This window comes from Ischnura elegans, chromosome 6 (genome assembly GCF_921293095.1).
Source record: "Ischnura elegans chromosome 6, ioIscEleg1.1, whole genome shotgun sequence".
NCBI lineage: Eukaryota > Metazoa > Arthropoda > Insecta > Odonata > Coenagrionidae > Ischnura > Ischnura elegans.
In genome coordinates, this window is record NC_060251.1 from 84,757,823 (window position 1) to 84,777,275 (window position 19,453).

Below are 19,453 nucleotides of genomic sequence, written 5' to 3' on the forward strand. Positions count from 1 at the left end.
TACTGTATACAATGTATTGCGCTGCAGCGCTTTTATTTCACCCATGACTACGTGGAAGTTGATTTTCAAACCTGGAAAGTACCTTTGTATCCTTCCATTGATATAAGGATGAACCAGGAAAATAAATCAGTAGAATGAAATAAAATTATTGTCCTAGCATTGTCGGCTCCGACAGCGCTGGCTGTCGCGCGCCGCACAGGAAAACCGTGCGCTGTCCTTTGCATTAGTGAATCCAGTGAACTCTCGAGTGGACTGCAAAACTCTGGTGAAGTAAGGCTTTCATTTTTCCTGACTGGCAGTATGACCAGAAGAAGTAGGCTAAAGCGTGAAGAAGTCCTTTCTATGTTGCATTCTATACCGGAAGGTAAATCGGAATGCGAAAAGGAAGATCATTTCGTCTCTAACGAAGTCAAAGATTTTATTCCTCAAAACGTTTCTAGCTAGTCTGAAGATTCAGATATAACAAGTGCAAAAGAGATGCATTAATTTACATTTACTTTCCCTTTCATAAGGAGTCACAAAACGAAGATATTATCTACAATTATTTATCGATTTGTGTATACTGACTCACATAAAGCGATGTAAAATTGTGGAAGCACGCAGACAAAATTATTAAGAATAACTCTTTTTGATGGGGAGCTAGATGCATGTATAGCCATATTTTATGCCCGCGGAATATCAGGTACAAATGATCTCTCTATTGCAAGTATTAAGTCAAACGACTGGGGAATACCATTATCTAAAATGAACGACTGGGAACCGGTTTGTAAACATTTTGCATTATCTAAGATTTGATGAGAAATCTAATCGATTCCAGCGGCTCAAAACTGTTAATTATTCCATATTTTCAATAGTGTAGGATAGATTCACAGATAATTACATTGCTTGTTACAAACCTGGTCCGTACATCACGGTTGTTGAACAAATTTTCCCCAGCAAAATCAGGTGTATTTCACTCAGTACATTCCTTCTAATCCGGACAAATACGGCCATGAATATTGGCTAGTTATTGACAATGATAGCAAATATCTTGCAAATGCCTTCCCTTATGATGGAAAAGATTATTCACTTCATGCAGATTGCCGTTTAGTATTACTGAAACTAATGCAAACGTTTCTGAAAAAGGGTGAAATGTTACTGTAGATAATTACATTACCTCAGTCAAACTCGCCGAACAGCGAAAAAGCTAGGGTACTAGCATTGTGGGAAAGGTAAATAATTAGAAGAGAAGTACCAAAAGAAATGAAATCACATATATACCACAAGAAGATATACACAGCGATGGCCTATCCACTCGTTGGAAAATACTTCCGACTTAGCAGGTATTCATGGATAGTGTACGAGGAGACTACCTAAAACATTTCGCGCAAGACGCTTTTGAAAAAGCTCGATACAGAGTCGGCTGATACTCAAATTAGATCTCGACAAAAGCGTGTCCAATGCTGCATATTCTTCTGACGGGATTCTGCAAAAAATATTTCCAGGCAATACCAAAGTGCAGAAAGAATCAATCAGTTTGGAATTGTATGACCTGCCAAAAGTATTTGTGTGGGCAATTTAAATGAACGACAATGCTTGAACTGTAAAGCACCTTAGCCAAATGCGTGGCTTATCAAATGCAGTTTTTTTGCTGTATTTAATTATCTTCCCAACTTCTATGTAGCCTAGGTAATATTTTTGATCATTCAAACATGATGATAAAATGTGTTGAAATGTCTATGTTTGCTGTTTTATCCAATTACTCTGTGAAAATCCTATTAAAACAACATAACATGTAGGAAAAAAGAATTTCAAAGCAATACCGTCGCAACTCGCATTTTAAAAAAATATATTTTTTTTGTTTAAATCACGTCTGAAATAATGCAATAATAAACAAAAATGATAAACTAAAGCAATGTATAAATAAAAACATAGATAAACTGGAAAAATAAACAATTATAAGGCAGGAGTCAAAATGACTCCATTTAGTAGTTCTAGGAGGGGTGTCAAGTCCGGTATTCCTAGTGTTAACGTTATTTTCATATTACTTGCTATGATATTTTGAACTCAGCAGGCCATTGAACTCCAAGATATTTTGTTCCAGTAAGACGTTTGTTTAAGAAAAATATAAAATAGAAACTGGAAGTCGGAGTGAGAAAGCAGTTAGCTGAAATCACCATGGGTACCACGGTCTACCGTCCAACATGACCGAAAAAAAAATATGCTTGAATTTCACTCCACATAGTGCCGAGCCAGGTTTCGGGTTTTCTCTGAGAAAGGTTTTCCATCCCAGGAATTTTAGCCGAGACATATGGCTATGAAACTGAATAGTAATGTATTCATCCAACCCCTATGATAATTTTTTGGTACATTCTTATTGAATATAACGATTATGAGTTTAGTTTGTGGCATCTCAATTGCAATTTCTCTATGGTGCTTCAGTTTATTTCAACGCATTTCCACTACTAGAGGTTATTTATTTGCTTTTTTCTGACTGAGTTCAAATAACGTATATCTTTTCATCTGACATTTAATAACTTAGTATTCTCTCCGTTTACTACCATTTTATTAGAAGATCCTCATGTTATATTACTTTACGTATCTATTGGAGCTTGAAATGAATTGTATTTAACTTACATTTCGTTCAAGCCTGAGGGAGAAACAGGTATTCCAGTTTTTGGTAGTTGATATTTCCCTCTCAGGCACCATTCCCAGAAAAAAGTTGAGCCCAATCTTATTCCCATTATCTCTATTTTCCAAGCTATCACTATTGTTCCTTTGGATGTTATTGGTTTTTCGTCTTGCATATTTGTGTACTTTTTACTAAGAGCCTTCATTTTTTCCCATTTTTTTAAGCGTTAAAGTTAATTTTTCATTTCCGCTTCATACATTTGGATATATTATCCTTTTCTGAGAAAATTCGCACTCGGTTGATTTTCCAAGAAGCATATCACCATTCCTACATGTGTATACTGATAATATATAAGGGAAGAAAATTTGCCATTGCAGGAGTACAAAGCAATTTTAAATATATGAACTGTGTCAATTTTCATCCACCTATCACAGCATGGATATATCCTCAAAATTTCACGGCTTTTCTATCAATGGTTTGAGCTATGCGCTAATGAATTGCACGTTCAGGGTCACAGTATTTTGCAAATCGTGAAATCGATAACTATTTCTATTTCATTCAAAAGGTTTTTCGTTTACCAAAAGAAACTAGCGCTTCAAAAGTAAATTGATAGTCGTCGAAATACTAGATAATATGGACCAGCATGCAGTACTACTGCATGCCTTGCAGTACGCTCCTCCAAAACTATTTAGGTATATATTATATTTAGGTGAAGCTCGGTAGAATGCCTGCATTTTATTTTTACTAGGACTCTTGAGTTTTGCCACACCTAATATCAGTTTCTTGTCGTACGACATTTACATTTTTTTTAATAATTAAATTTTGCATACATGAAATTGTATCACAATACACATGAGATTTCCAATCTTTTCGATTCCAGTCATAGAACTTTAACGTAAGTAGCCAACTGTTATCGTAACAAAATAAGTACATTTACTCCATTTTAATTGTTTTACATTCGTGGTGATTAATAGGATGCCATGAGAAATGAATGGGACGGGGAGAGTGAGGTGTTTTACGAACGTTCGGTGGCAGCTACGTGTAACTATTTAAAGCAAGAGGGAGGGTCGGGAAGATTAGAAAAGTCAACATGGGGGTGTTGGAAAAGTCAGACAGAATACAGAATAGAGGATGAGGTACTTGCGGGTGGAGGAAGGACTTACTGTAGTGATCCGGGAAGGGGCGTAAGAGGACGTAATCGGATCAGAGACGGTGACTCGACCCTTGAAGGTTTGTTCTGGAAGGAATCGTTTATTTTGGCTTTACAAGGCAGGCAGGGAAGGGTGGATAGGTTAAAGAACTACTGAAAAGGTTAAAGAATTACAGAAAAGATGGCTGAGGATCCTAAGAGAGAGGGCGTCGGAAAATGGAAAATCATCCGATTTTATAAGAATGGTCATGAGGAAGGGAATCAAATTCACCATTTGAAGAAATTTATGGATAAACTCTTGAGGGTAATTCCCATCAGTAGGCATGAAGCCTTGCTCGCTGATTTAGTGGTATGCCGGCTTTGCAAGAGTTATTTTGCGAGATCTACAGGTGTATCGAAAATTGTATGGCCATTTGAATCTTTGGGATCTGAATACACTGCTTAATGTTCATATAAAACACTCATGGTAAATAAAGAAATTGAAAATGAAAATGCCAATTTATTATTTACTGTAATGAAGTGAACTAGTATACACTAAATGCGATGGTGGTTGGCGTAACATGGTGAAACTCCTTCATGATGCACAAAGGTTAAGAAAACACTTAGCTGTTTCACAAAATAAAATATATTGCGACCGGTATACACTATGTGTTCAGTTTAGAGCGTCAAAATAAAGGGCGAGTATCATACACTCTCCGATTTCTTTCAGTCGAATAGGATTTAGCTGCCGCGTGGAGTAATGAACCATTTGTTAGGTAATGAATTCGAGACTCAGGGAAAATCCCATATGGTAAAGCTTAATGCATGAATGCTGTAATTATGTCTTCGGTAACCTTTATTGAATCAGTTGGGAGTAGTAACATTTCAGCAATTTAAAATTGAATATTATTAATTACCTCCAGTTTTCTATCAAATTATTTTATTATTTTAATTGTCGGTAAATAATACTCTTTTATATTGATTATATTTAAAAATTGCTAGCTATATATATTTTTTGACTTTTAAATATTAAAAAATCGGCAAAAAATGGAACCAATGCGCCGTATTTTTGTACCCATACATCAAATCTTATTCAACGAAAATAAATGTAAGAGAAATAATAATAACACTAAAAAAGGACAAATTTAATGTTTTTGAGGAACCATGACAATTATCTTCCTCGTACCATCACGGAGCGGCCTTGCGATGTGCACGAAATTCAAAAAGTCCCTGGAAAATATAAGATAAACCATTACCTGGACACGATCCAATATCATCCGAGATCGCGCTAAGAGCTGTGCATAATACTCTTCTTCTTCAGTGACTGTTTGGTTGCTTTAAAAGTTCCATTTTATTGCTCCTAGGTATGCAATAACACGGGAGGCTGTAGCACTTTGCTTCTAACATGTTTTAGGTGCCAATTGCGGACTAACTGGCGTTTAATATTTACGGTTTAATTTATATCATATTTCCAGCATTCATAGTTTCCGACTCAATTTCAGTACATGGCTTTAGGAGCTCATATCGATATGCTAAAATTGTATTGCAGTGTGCTCACGATAAATTGAGAATTTAAATATTATACGCTGAAATTACAACGAAAATAGCTGCATATCCCTTCCATGACTCTGCCTAAAAACTTACGCGAACGGCTATGTGGGGCATCTCAGGTACCTACCATATTATTGCTTCTAGGTATGCAATACCACGGGGAAATATATTTTTCCTTACAGTGTGCATAGTCGCAAGGCTTTAGCACCACGAGGCAACACAATTGCTCTTTTTTGATGATATATTATCTTGTTTTTTATAATTTATAAATACATTGTAGGATACATTTAGGTTTTTACATTGATTTTGTGCGAAATGGCAGGAATATTTAATATTTTGCTATTGTGATTGTACATTGACTAACAAGCAATGAAAAAACAAGTGCAAAAGGTTCCATAATGTAGAATATTGGCGATAATGAAATAAAAATATAATAAAGTTTATTGCATTCAACTTTTATCCCTGCACTCATATAAAAAACAGGTTTTTTTTCTTCCTGCCAATAGCTGCTGTGCAGGGTTACCCAGTTACTCCACCAATGAAAATTGAAGTTTTCAAAACAATTTAAATTTAAAATAATGATTCGTCGCCTAAAAAACGACAAAATGATTGAGCTGAAATAAAAAAAAATATCAAAGGGTAAAATAAAAAAAATGTACAACATTATCATAATTTGGGGCACCTATGAGTTACCCCGCGCAATCATGGAAGGGATAAATATGATGCTTTTTTATTTTTATCGTGAATTTTTTACTTTCATAAAGAATAGAATTCGGTTAAAGGAATGGCTTAAGGAGCTTGTAGTTATTTACTAAAATGATATTGCTGTATGCTGAACGATGGATTGAGGATTTGAATATTTTTCACCGACAATGCAAATAAAATAGCAATTTACGTGACACTTTATATTTTTTATCGAACCTTTCTAGCAAATCACCTCATAAATTTCTTCGTAGTCAATGAATTTTTTGCGTCCTTTAACCTATAATAATCGGTCGCTTTTTCCTTGTATATAATTGGAGATTATTCGAATTTATTTATGGCCGCTTATGGCTGGAGGTGATATTGATGTAGGTTTAACTGCGGTGCTAAGAATTCTTTCGGAATCTTTTAACCCTTCGCGCGATTTTTTCCCGCCGTGAAGAATGGTTCCGATGTGACTCGCATGCATCCACCGTGACGTGGAAATGGGTTTATGGGCCATGAAACCCTCGTTGCGCGTTTGCACGCCCAGTCACGTGCATCGTAAAAGATAGCCGCCCACCAACCCCCACCACCCCCCCCCCCCCTCCGAATCAATTAAACCGGAATGGGGAGCGCAAGAATGGAGATGTTTCAATTTGAATGTTATCTAGGGTCGGCTCGATTTCTCTTTCTTCTCCAATTCACCTTTTCATATGTCCTCCGCCTCATTACTCACATGTAGAGGAGCACGTATATTTTCCGCACTACGAATAATATCCTGGTATGTCATTATTTTTAACACTGGGCATAGACTATGATGAGTCTTTGTTTAATGCCATTTTGAATATAATTCGGAAATATGTTATGGATTTATCAATGATCTTGCAAGTTGCAAGGAAAATTTACCATGTGTAGAATGGATATGGCCCCTGCCCATATTCTAGTGCTATTGTTTTCTGGAAGTCATATTGAAATAATTTCAATTTAAATGCTATCTATGACTAAAATGATCTACTTGACTTCTCTTTCTTCTCCAATTCATATTTTAATCTGTCCTCAGCCTCAATACTCACGCAAAGAGGAGCACGGAATTTTTCTGCATTGCGATAGATAACCTATTACGATTCTTGTATTTCTGTAATTTTTCTATTGAATATAAGGCTTATTAACTATGACGATTCATTCTTTAATGCAGTTTTGTTTGATACGGAATTATGTAATGGATGCATCATTGATCTTCCAACTAAAAACTATTCGCTATGTCTCGATGATTGACATAGATCGTGCAGTTTCTAGTGTCATTGTTTACTGAAAACCATATGGAATTACTTTCAATTTATATTTATCTAGGGTCGTTGCGATTTCTCTTCCTTCTCCAATTACCCTTTTTTTATGTTTCCTGCCTACTCATATGAGCATGGGCATCCGCACTGCGATAAATCGCCAATTCAACTCCAGCCGTGCGTGTTTCTGTAATTTTAGCATAAACCATAAGCCTTATTTAGTATGATGAGTCATTCTTGAATACATTTTTGTATCCTTCGGAATAATACTATGGATTAAACAAAGATTTTGTAAGTTGCATGAAAAACATTCCATTGTAGGTAAGTTGCATGGAAAACATTTCATCATGCGTTTAGATTCTTTCACTTTTCTAGTAAATGAATGTGTTCATTTCATCATCTATTTCATTCATGACTTCAACACATCTCACCTGAAACTATCAGCTTCATTATTGTTATTATTATTATAATTATCATAGTATTCTACCGATTAAGGTAGCTTTCCGTGGAATACTAAAGAAGTAATCTGGGAGCCCCCCTTTCCTTCCAGCACTGCCTTCTTCAATTCACTGTAAGACCTACTCCCTCTCTTTCTATCCAAAAATCCCATTCTTTTCCTTCCTCTCCCCCGTTTCCCTAACATTCTACCCTCTAACACCGTTTTCAACATCCCCTCCCTGCTAAGTACTTGCTCCATCCAAACCTTCTCTCACCTCCTTATCTCATCTAAACGTTGCCTCTCCTCACCCACCATAATACGTATTGGAATTTTTTTTAAATAATAACTAATATATATTTTGAAATAATAATAATTCTAACTTATAAACTTTGAGCCAACTTTTCATTCTTGCATTTTCTAAGATATTAAAGTACAACATACGAAGCATTTATTGGTAAATATTTCATGCAAATGTTGAACATATATGCTACCAACCCTCCCTAGCTCATTACCAAACTGTAAACGTTATCAACAGACCATGAAAAATATTTCCATCCTACCTGTATCTAGTAAATAATTGATAGAATAAGGATTAGAAAAAAGAATTGATAAGCCGAATTCATCAAAAATCGCGTTTTATGAAAATATAATGTCTTTACTGTTAGAGAAGTTTCGTTGCCAAAAATTGACGTTAGCAGGATTCTCTAAAAATTCTGTCTTCTAATCTTCTGACTGGTATAAAGAAAGCTTATTCATTAGCTCTTTCGGGAGTTAAAATCGTAAACTTTTCTTATTGAGACGAGTCTCGGAATTGACCTAGAGGATTTCCTGGATGCAGCAATAATTTAGTAAGACTTACTTTGGGAACCCATTGCTGCTTTATAAAATACCAAATGCTTGCATTAAAGTAGTAAAGTCACTGCATAGGGGTCAGGATTTCGTATTTAGTAATCCAATCAATCTAGAAATTCATTTCCCTGCATCCTTTGCTCTGAATAGTGCAAAATGTTTCCAATGCAAGGACCCTTAACCGATAATTAAACATTTTTTACTCAGTTCTTAGCTATTACTATATATTATGAGAAGTTTTTTTATAATAATATTACTCTTTTCGTTCCTTTTCGAGAATAAGAGAGCTATTTTAGTGTATAATTAAGTTGAAATAAGACAAGATGCCCTAAACGTTTTGATTTACCAACAATGTATTTTTTTGAAGTGTAAATATGTCTCAAGATAATTGTTTTTTCTTAGCACTTAAAAAAATAAAATACTATTTAATATTGACAATAAATGTAGGTAAAAATATACGTTGACAAGAAAAAATGTCGCTGCATACTTTGTAAGAATATTTTAAATTTTATTTAATTTTCAATATTTTTGCTTAAATACCCATTATTTTTAATATATTTCTACAGCCAACGTATATTTCAAATATTTTATCCCTTTCCAGTGTTCATTGTAATCGCTCGGGTTCCTCGTATGGATATGATATAAAAGAACTTCCCTATTTGCCGCTCAATATTATGCGGTATTACCTTATTTTAACCGACAGTAAAATCCTCGGTCAAACATTTATACTTTTATATTTTTTATATTTTAATGCTTCAAGAAAATAATTATATACTTATCCCTCGTAGTATATGTTTTCATCACTTGACTTTTGCAATTAATTGCATTCAAACAATCTGGGGAAAATCAATCGATGGCGTCACAGCTGTTGGGTGCATCTATAGATAGACATTGGAGCTTTTACGCCCACTGTTAACGAGCGAGAGAAGCAGTAAATAGTGTTTCGATGAAGAGGGAAAACTGGAAATTGAACAGCTGGTGCATCATCGGACGATCCTCAAAAGTCAACGAAACTGGTGACTCTGAAACGAGCGCAAAACGGGTAGAGAGGCGATAATCGAGGTAATATTTCCGACTCTTCTGGTAATTCCCAGTATATTCCTCCCCGATGGTCCACTGAATAATCAACTGGGTCGTGAGGAGAGCCGGATGGAATCAGTCTGGGCCTTTAATCAACATTGGTCGGGGGGTCGCCCGCATCGCTACTTCGTGGGAAGCGATCATTAGGAGAACGGTCGATAATTCCTCGTCGTTCTTTTGGTTTTCGTCAATTCACGTTCCCTCATCCTCCTATCTCCTCGTCATTAACCAGATAGTGAACATCAAATATGTGAAAGGCTAAATATAATAGACCCGTTCTGCAATATTTGTAAACATAAATTGTGATAGAGTATGAAAGGTAAAGTGACCTTTTTTTCGATCATTGGCCTACTTTCCGTACTCTTTGCTGCGAAAAAATCGATAGCCTCAACTCTTTCGCAATTAAGTTGTTGACGCCGTGAGATCATTTAGAGCGGGTCACCACTTTTCAGTAAATCCTCGGCTTAGTGAATGGTCCCAGAGGTTTTCGTTGTTGTTCATACTCCAGTGATCTCCATCTTGATGAAATGTTTTTCCATACTCCAGTAAATGTGCAAGAACACTTAACGACTCATTAACCCGTAAAAAAGTGGGCGTTAATTTATGCATTTTATAATTTTAAACTTTCGAGAGGTAAGGAATATTTATTTTTAGACGTCACTCACCTTTTACTTCGATCTACCGGATTTTTTATTGAATTCCGATCCCATGTATGATTGAACAGCGTTAGCACCAAGGTGGGTTCTTTTTTTAGAAAATGAAGAGGTTATAAAATTTATTTCTCATTACTTACCCGATCAATGAAGCTGTACACTAAGTTGAACTTAATTTTGATTGGTAATTATAGACAGGAGCAATTTTTTTATTTAAAAGAAGGCATTGGAATAATTTACTATTATTCATCCAATTAATGAACGCTGATTTAAGTTTGAAGGTTGATTTAAATAAGTAATAATGAACATTATTAGGTGTCGGTGAAGTTCTTGTCTAGTTATTACGGTAAAATTGAAGCACATAACTACCCCAGACTTATTATTTCACATCATTATGTTATCTTTTGAAATAGAAAAATACCTTCATGGAGCAAATACCGTTGAATTTAATATTTTCTAAAATTTTACGTTCGAAATTTTATTTTATCTAGCTGAAAGCATTCATAGTTTATAAAAAATAACAATAGTTTGTTAATCTTTTCTTTTTCTGTCATTGTCGGCTGCGGTAATCGTGTGCTTATCGTTCAAACAAGCTAATCCTCTTACGCCCTTGCATCATAATTTTTTAAGAAAGAGGGGAAGGTAATGATACCTATTTTTTTACGTGTCATGAGATGGACACAAAGATCAACCTGCACCATATCGTCCTGCCTTCGTTAACGTCCCTCAATCACTCCCTCGCCATCCTCTAACTCCACTGGTAATATTCATTCGGGATTATCTTAAAGCGAAGTCGTCAACTAAACGCACCCAGGGGTCACAGGGGTAGTGGCGTCACTCGCCATTGGTTGAATCCATTCAAAACCGGAGACAACGATTTAGCTCCACACGTATGAATGGGGTGGATATTTTCCCTTCTAACCTGGAAATTTTCATTTCTCTTATGTGACACACAGGACTTTTCAAGCTTTAAATCAAAATTAAATGCGTAACTGTCAATCAAATCAAAAATTAGCTGAAATAATCACTAAGAAATATCGATGATCAACGCCGTTAGTTTAATTTCAATCATCGTAATTTAGAAATGTAAAATGTCTCTTGCGATAACATTTAAGAGGCATGAAAGTTGATATTTTACAATTATCGATTTTCGTCACTGAGTACAAGAATTCCCATCATGATATTTCCTTTGATTCCTCTTTCCTTATTTAGTGTTGTATCAAGAAAGTCGCTTCTCATCGGTGAGTATAATATCTGAGTGATTGAGGAATTCAGAATTATATACGGGCCTGGGAGAAGATGAAATGATGATCTTTGATCGTGAATCCACATTGAGAAGGCAACTATATCCTTACTTCTCTTTAGGAAGACGTGTTCTGGGAATATTTATACATCATAGCATTTATTTAAGATCGCAAAACTTTAACATGGTTCTAGTACTTTTTTTAAAATATATCCTTTTTGGTTTTCAATGTACATAAATCTTAGATTCTTGCTCAACCGAGCAGGTATAATGTGCTAGATAATTTAAGAAACAAATGTTACTCTGCTGATGCCATACTGCTTAAGGCTTATTTTAAATATACGAGATTGTGCCAGGTGACTACTGGGACTTAATAATTCCCAGGGGCTTTATAGGGGGTTGTATTAACAATAAGCCTACGATGGAAGTTCTCTCACACCACACAATTTATGGAGCATGCATTTGTTATCAACTTTCTACGTATCTTAATCAAATGCAAATACAGTCACCAAGGCTAGGATTGCGAAAATAAGGAGCAAACTTTGGCGAATGAACCTTTCTCGGACTCATATCCGGCTAGCTATTAAAAGACTGCTTTTAATTTCTTGAGTTAAACTACCTTATATTTAACTGCGAACCAAACAAATGTTCATGCAAATTGTCCATGGAAGGCTTACTGATTTTTGAGACCCTGAGGTGAAATTTATCTAAGTGAAATCTGTATCAGGTATGCGATGTAAAATTTAAGGTTTTTATTTAAGATTATATGTTCCTATGCGTTTACCTATAAATTACAAGTTAGCTAATCAACAAGATATATCTTTGACTCCTGGGATCGCAATTGGAAATACCTATTTTTGCAAAGATTTATGTAATACCTTAATGATACCCAATGATTCCGAAATTCAATCCGCTATCATGGCATTCATTGCGCTCCATTACGATAGTATTCCCTTGCAATTCCCCCACGAGTTGAATGGCATGGAAAATTTTATCGTGCAGTGTATCAGGTTATGAGAAGTGAGGCTTATGGTGAGGGAACGGTTTCGTTTCGGTGCTGAGCGGTGCATGAAGCGTTGAGGATGGGCCATAAAAATAAAATGCCTTAAGAATGGGTGCAAGCAAATGGTATCTAGAGAGTATTTTCACTCGTCTCGAAAGTAGCCACGTTAGATCACCATTGATTCTCATTGCCCTAACTTGTGCTGTGGAAGTACCACTCTTGGGACGTGATTTCGCTATGCCATGTGCTTACTGCGTTTTATGTGAATTTTCTTTCCGCCTCCCATACTGTTTATTTACATTCCAAACCCAATATCGTACATATTGCGAATGGAAGAGCGAATGTGAGCAAAATTAAGGGGTTGATGTTTGCTTCATTGAGTTTAGCGGATGATTAGGCATTGATTAGATTAAGACGTTTGGGTTGCAGAAAAAGGTTAATTCTTTTTCTAGTTCTTCAGCGTAGCTCACGGTATATCCCGACGTTTCGTGACCCCTACGGGTTGCTTATTTAGAGGTGATAAGCAATCACCTCTGAACAAGCAACCTGCAGGGACCGCGAAACGTGGGGATACAATCTGAACTTCGCGGTAAGACTTGAAACTGTTTTTCAAATCCAAAATATATTTGCAAATAATACTAGCTCCTGTCTTTCTGTTCGTAATAAAGATATTGCTTGAAAATGGAATATAAATATAGTTTTTTTGTGAATGAATGTCGATGAATGCAGTGGCATGAAATAAATATATGATAAAATTGAAAATTAATCAAAATACACTCTGAATTAAATGCCAAGTTCTTACTTTAATTGAAGTAAAGTCGCATCACTTGGGTGAAGATTGCATCGTAAATCCCACCCTGGTTAAAAATAGATTAGCTTATAAGAATAAATTATTTTGTAGCCTAGTTATTTAATTTTATTACAAAGTAGTATTATCACGGTAACGACTCTATTTTTAATGCATTAGTGGAGGCATTTGAAATAAGGGACCCAGTATATTTTATTTTGAATTTTGTTGCCTCAAAAGAACCTCGTTAACCTCTGTTGATCTGCTGTTGCTTCATATGGATCATAGTCGTGAAATTAAAATATCTTTCTATTGGCCCTCCTTTAAGTCTTGTTTCAGCGACTAAATTGTGTGCTGGATGTGCCTACCCAGATTATGAGCAGCTTTGGTAGAGGTTGTCCAAGCTCATCATTCTTTTTGTTTTCTTGTAAGTGATTATGAGCACTTAACAATCTGATTATATACATATTTTTCTTTCTGACTTCAAATTCATGGATGCCAGTGAACCCAGATCAGAGTAAATGACCTAATTAAGTCATTTTTTTCACTATATTTCCCCTTTCATATATCTTGATCACAGAGCCAAGTGATTATTAGCGGATGGTGCGGTCGAGTCATAAGTTCCTTCAAGTGACCCGCTCAGGCTTCCCGAGACAATACCGTGGTAAAGGAAGCAATAACGGGATATCTCCCCTTTATGATTTTCCCATGATTTAAAAGCTCTCCCAGCATTATTCCTTCCTACCCAAACAGCAGACCGCGGTCCCGCGCAGTAATTACACCGTGTGCCCGATCCATTCCACGAGTCTAACCGAACGGATGATTCGAGATCGAATGGAGAAGAACCCATGGGCCCATAACCATTGCATGTTTCGCCGTAAACGAGTTTTTTCGGGGTCCTGGGGAAAATGAGGCGCGGTAAAAACCGAGTACGCCCACCTAAAAAAAAGAAAAAATCTCTTTTTTCCACTCTGCCTTCCTCTAGCCATAGCCATTGGATGCGGTCCGGAATTACATTTGCAGGGTCGTCGGAAAAAGGTGCATATATGAAAGGCCAGATGAAGGGGAGTAGAGTAACTGCCGATTTTATCGCCATTTTGTTTTTGCTCTCAGAGCCGCTACGATATATATTTTTCACGACCCGAGGATTGATCGAAAACGTTCGGTGCATTGAAATGTATTTTAAAATACTTCAAAGTGACGGTGACTTTGGAAATAATAAAAAATTGATAAATGTAGAAGCTCTTTCTCTGCGCTGTAAAGTGGCCATAAACTAATGGGAGGTTCACTTTAGTGGGAAGTGCGAAAACTGCTTATTGTATGTATAGAGGTAAGGCTTCTTTGCAGACGATTTACTCTCTTCCGACCTATGATTCATTGTTCTTCCCAAAACACGCACAAGTTAGGGGGTTTCCTGGTATGGAGGGATATTATGTAAACGGAAATTTATGTTTCAAATATATTATATATTCAGACATATATTGCGGTAATTACCTAGGTGATTGCTCAAAATCTCCAATCCTGATTTTGATATACAAGATAACCCTAAACCAGATTGTCTAAAAATTTTCCGGAGAAAGATGAACTAATGAGCGTGCATAAGAATAGATTTCCTGATTAATGATATTTTTGATGGAATTATCGACAAAAAAAGTTTCATTATTGTTGCTACATGTAGCTTACTTAATGTGTTTTTTATCTATATGCCACATTTCCCAAACAAACAAACCTCATTAGTGCTTTCCCTCTTAAAATTGAGGGCGTGAGAAGCCAAGGGGTACAATGATTTTTTTCTCAACAGAGTTAGGTAAAGTTAATTGTTAGAAGACAAAACATGCACAAAACTTGGTTTCCAAGGGATACGAAGGGATACGAGTGAGTCTCAATTTCGTGCTGACATCGAGTGCAAAATCGAATGCACTCTATAAAATATCTAATTCATCTCATTTGTTTTCTATACCTTATTTCTGTACCTAATTGTGTACAGAAAAAAGAAATAACTTGTACCCCATAGCTACCAAACCACTCAATTGTTAATACGTCTAAGTTAGTATTCTTCTCCTCGATGTAAATAAAGAACATTTTATCCCAAAACAGGTTCTCACCGTAATTTTTAGCAAATGCACAGTCAAAAAAAAACTAGATCATTCGTAAAAAGTCCAGAGAAGTAACCTGTTCATAGATCTTGTCATATGACCCTGTAATTACTTGAGGAATATAATGGAATGAAAAAGTCAAGGAAATACCTCCCTGGAAGATTAAAAGATAAGTGGATACTGGAGACATATAAGGAAGGTCATCAAGTAGAAAAGCATGCGTAAATTATTTAGGAATAACGTAGGTATTAGCTACAGATAGGTACAAATTGGAGGGCTACCATATTCCAATCTTAACATTGTAGCACTATATGGATAATTAATAAAAAATTAAGATAAATTAGGCTTTCATTACATGAAACTTTTTATAATTATTTTTACATGCACACATACTTATTTATTATTGTTCAACAACCATTTTTACATAATACAACGATATAGTAATAATTTCAATGGAAATAAATCATTATAAACTTATTATTTAAATATACCTTTCAAAACCAGTAATATGTTCAGTGTTTGTTTCTTGCAGGTCAGATTATTTGTAGGGGTCACATTATTATGCAGTACACACGTACACATACTTCTGAAAACCTAAGCTAGTCTGATAATTTTGTATTAAATATTGCTAAGAGCATTTGGTTACCCTAGTCTTACTCTCGGCTCTGCTTATCTCCGACCCCAAAATAACCTGCAGGCAAAGGTGAATGTGAATAGACAGGAGAAGCAAGGGAAGAGGAAGGGAAGGGTTGAACTAGACAATGCCAGGTTTCGTCGAGTGAGATGGATGGCGGGAAGAGAGCTCAGCGTTCGCTTTGGGACAGGAGGGAGAAACAAGACGTAGCGCCCCTCTCTCTCCAAGACTTTTCCCAAAGATTCGGAACGAAATGAAGACAAGGACGGAGGACAGGAGAAGATTTAGGGTCTCGATAGAGGTGAGTGAAAGGAGTGGGGTTGCGGTAAAAGGGATCCTGGCACAGTCGGATGAGCTGAGAGAGAGGGAGAAGTGAAGCTCTTGCTGATTGAGAGACAAGGGAGATGAGTTGACTGAAGGCACGGGGACGGAGGCCAGCGTAGCTTGAGACGTGGAGTGGGACCAGTGGCGTAACTATGGGGGGATGAGGGGATAGAATCCCCCCCCCAAAACCGCAGAGGAATAAAAAAATATTTAAAGATACTGTCTAGTTTTGACATTTAATAACCGAATCTGCGTAAAGGTTAATCATCTGCGCTAAAATGATGTAAAATTTATTTCCAAGCATGTCATTTTTCAAAAATCAGCCGTTATCCAGGCTATTCCATCCCAAGGCACATTCCTAATTACGCCACTGAGTAGGACAGTAGTGATTATTATTATTTTAGTATTCTACCGATTAAGGTAGGTTTCCATGGAGTACTAAAGAAGTAATCTGGGAGCCTCCCTTTTCTTCCAGCACTGTCTTTTTCTGTAGTAGTGATGAGACAGCAATGATGAGGAGGTTTAATGGCTGGTGATGACGATGGTAGTTGCTGAATAGGCTAAATTGGTAGAATAAATACAAAAATAGTAATTTATTTAGTATAAAATAATTATTACAAATATACATGAATTGCGATGAAAAAAATTACCCAAGGCCGGGAATGAAACAACCTTTAGCTTTCCGGGTCGCTGCAATGATCACCATACTGTCCAAATTCCAATGAATTCTTATTGCAATTGAACCGAGGCTCACGGCACCAGATGTTAGGCCCTCGCGGTCCATCAAAGACGGCAACGCGAAGGAAAAAGGACTTCAATGAAGCCACAATCGGTCGAGAGTCTGAAACCAGCGCTTAAGCTAAATATTTCGAAGAGCTAGAATATCTATCTAGTACCATGAGCTTCTATTACTATGTACAATGAATAAGCCATAAGAGTTCAAAATATTGCCCGCTGAAACTAAAAATTTAAAAATTCTAAAGATAAAAGAAAAATTGATCCAAGGACTGGCTTGTTTCTCAGAGAAGAACTGAAGATTTGTAAATCCTTGAGTTTTGGTGCGATATCCACACAATTTTTAGTTTCAATGGGCAATCAATATGTTCAACGCTTTTGGACCTATTTACAGAAAGGAAAGTTTATATAATACAGATCTTCGTGTGCTGGTTGCAATATTTGTCTCACTCCTTAAATTATGTATGTATTTATCAGAAACAATAGACACATTGCATTTAATGGCATTAAAAAAGAATGATCTAAAGCATAATAATTAGGAAAGCATAGGTTTGCAATTAGAAAATCTCCGCAATGGAGATAATGGCGGTGTTGAAATAAATTTTTAAGTTGGGTTATGAAAAATTTTAGGTTATATTATGCGATTAGGGGATTTCATTCTTCGAAAAGCTTTCGGATTAGAACCTGAAATTGAAAATGCCGAGCTCGCAGCGAGCGCCTATAATTATTTTTACTCACAATGTCATGTTTCCTTGGACAATTTGTAGGATACATTTTGATGGTAACAGGTGCCATTATAATTGATCACAAGATGTTTAAATTTGTATATAATCACTTTATTTGTACTATATATGCATCTACTAAAGATATCCAGTGTTTGCTTTAATTGAAGGAGGTCATTAGAAGTAATTTTTGAAATGACACCCTATTACCCCCATCAACGTGACTTTTTTCTGCTAAGACTCAAAAATTTTCTAAAATGAGAATATTTTCAATGCTAAAGAAAATATTTACGTACAATGAATTATTAAAACTGAACAGCTGGTGTGATAAATTTTTGTACATGGACTTGAAAAAAAAAATTTTTCCTTCATTTTAAATATGATATTGCCTGGTCTTCTAGACGTATGGAAAAGATATATTTTATATTATTTCATTATATATATTTTATGGCTGAATGAAAGTTTAAAAATGAGACTGGTCATTTATTACTACATCTCCTTAAATGACCTAGGTTTCACTTAAAAATTGCTGTAAGGTGTAAATTATACTATGCCCATGCTAAAAGAATAAAAGACTGAAGTAAGAAAATTCCATTAGCATGTCTGTGATGGGGATCAGAGAGGAATGTGGATGAGAACAGGATTATAATCGTGTATGAGACACTTGAGAATATCTTTTTGAGAGATATCGAATTGCTTGGGGGAAATGTGAGCTTTGCTGTAGGATGATTAGAATTGGCCCAAGGGGATCATATTGAGGGTTTAGAGGGGAATGTATCGGTTGCTATGGATAAAGGAAAAAAAAAACGGAAAAACTTTGACCTAGCCACCGAAGGATATGAATTTACAAAACAAGAATATATACAAGGATATCAGTGAGGAGAGAATAGTAAAGCTTCTACGAGAGGGAATGATATCCGTTGGGAGCTTATTGAGCAAAAGAGGATTTAGAGATTGGTTGAAGAGGGATAGGATATGGAGGAGAAAATCTGGACTATTTAAGAGGGAAGGGACTTGTAAATGAAAGGCAGAAACTCACATGGGGGGATTTTCGATTAAGTGGGCGCGTGATTCATGACTAGTTTTTAGGTTTTCCACCTCGCTTATACAGATATGGAAATTGGGTTGGTGAGGCACCTTGAGTGTTGACTTACCATCCCATGGACTTGGGTTCAATTCCCAACGATTGTAGAAAATATTTAGAGAATGCCTAATCCCTGCTTGAATGTTGTGTGGAGGACATTTCAAGTACATCACTCCGTCCGTTGGGTGGGACACTTATCTAAGGTCCCCTTTGCGCCAGCTGTCGGTCACCTCCTCCAAATACAGTACCCTACCACCTATATTGAGAATATGCGGGCATTTTCATCTAATGTCATATTTAAATATATGTACATCGATAATTATCTTATCCAGCAGAACTCTTGTATTTTTTGGTTTCCAGGGTATGCATTAATTCAATATTTTTTTTTTTATTTTATTATCAAACCACCGGATACAGCTCTAATTGGCCATTTTATACTGGGGTATTCAACAAATAAGATAAGGACAAACGTTGGTAGTGTGAAAAATGTAAATAAATCTCAAAGTTCATGTAGATTTGAGGGTTTTCCAAGGTTGTGGCAGTAAC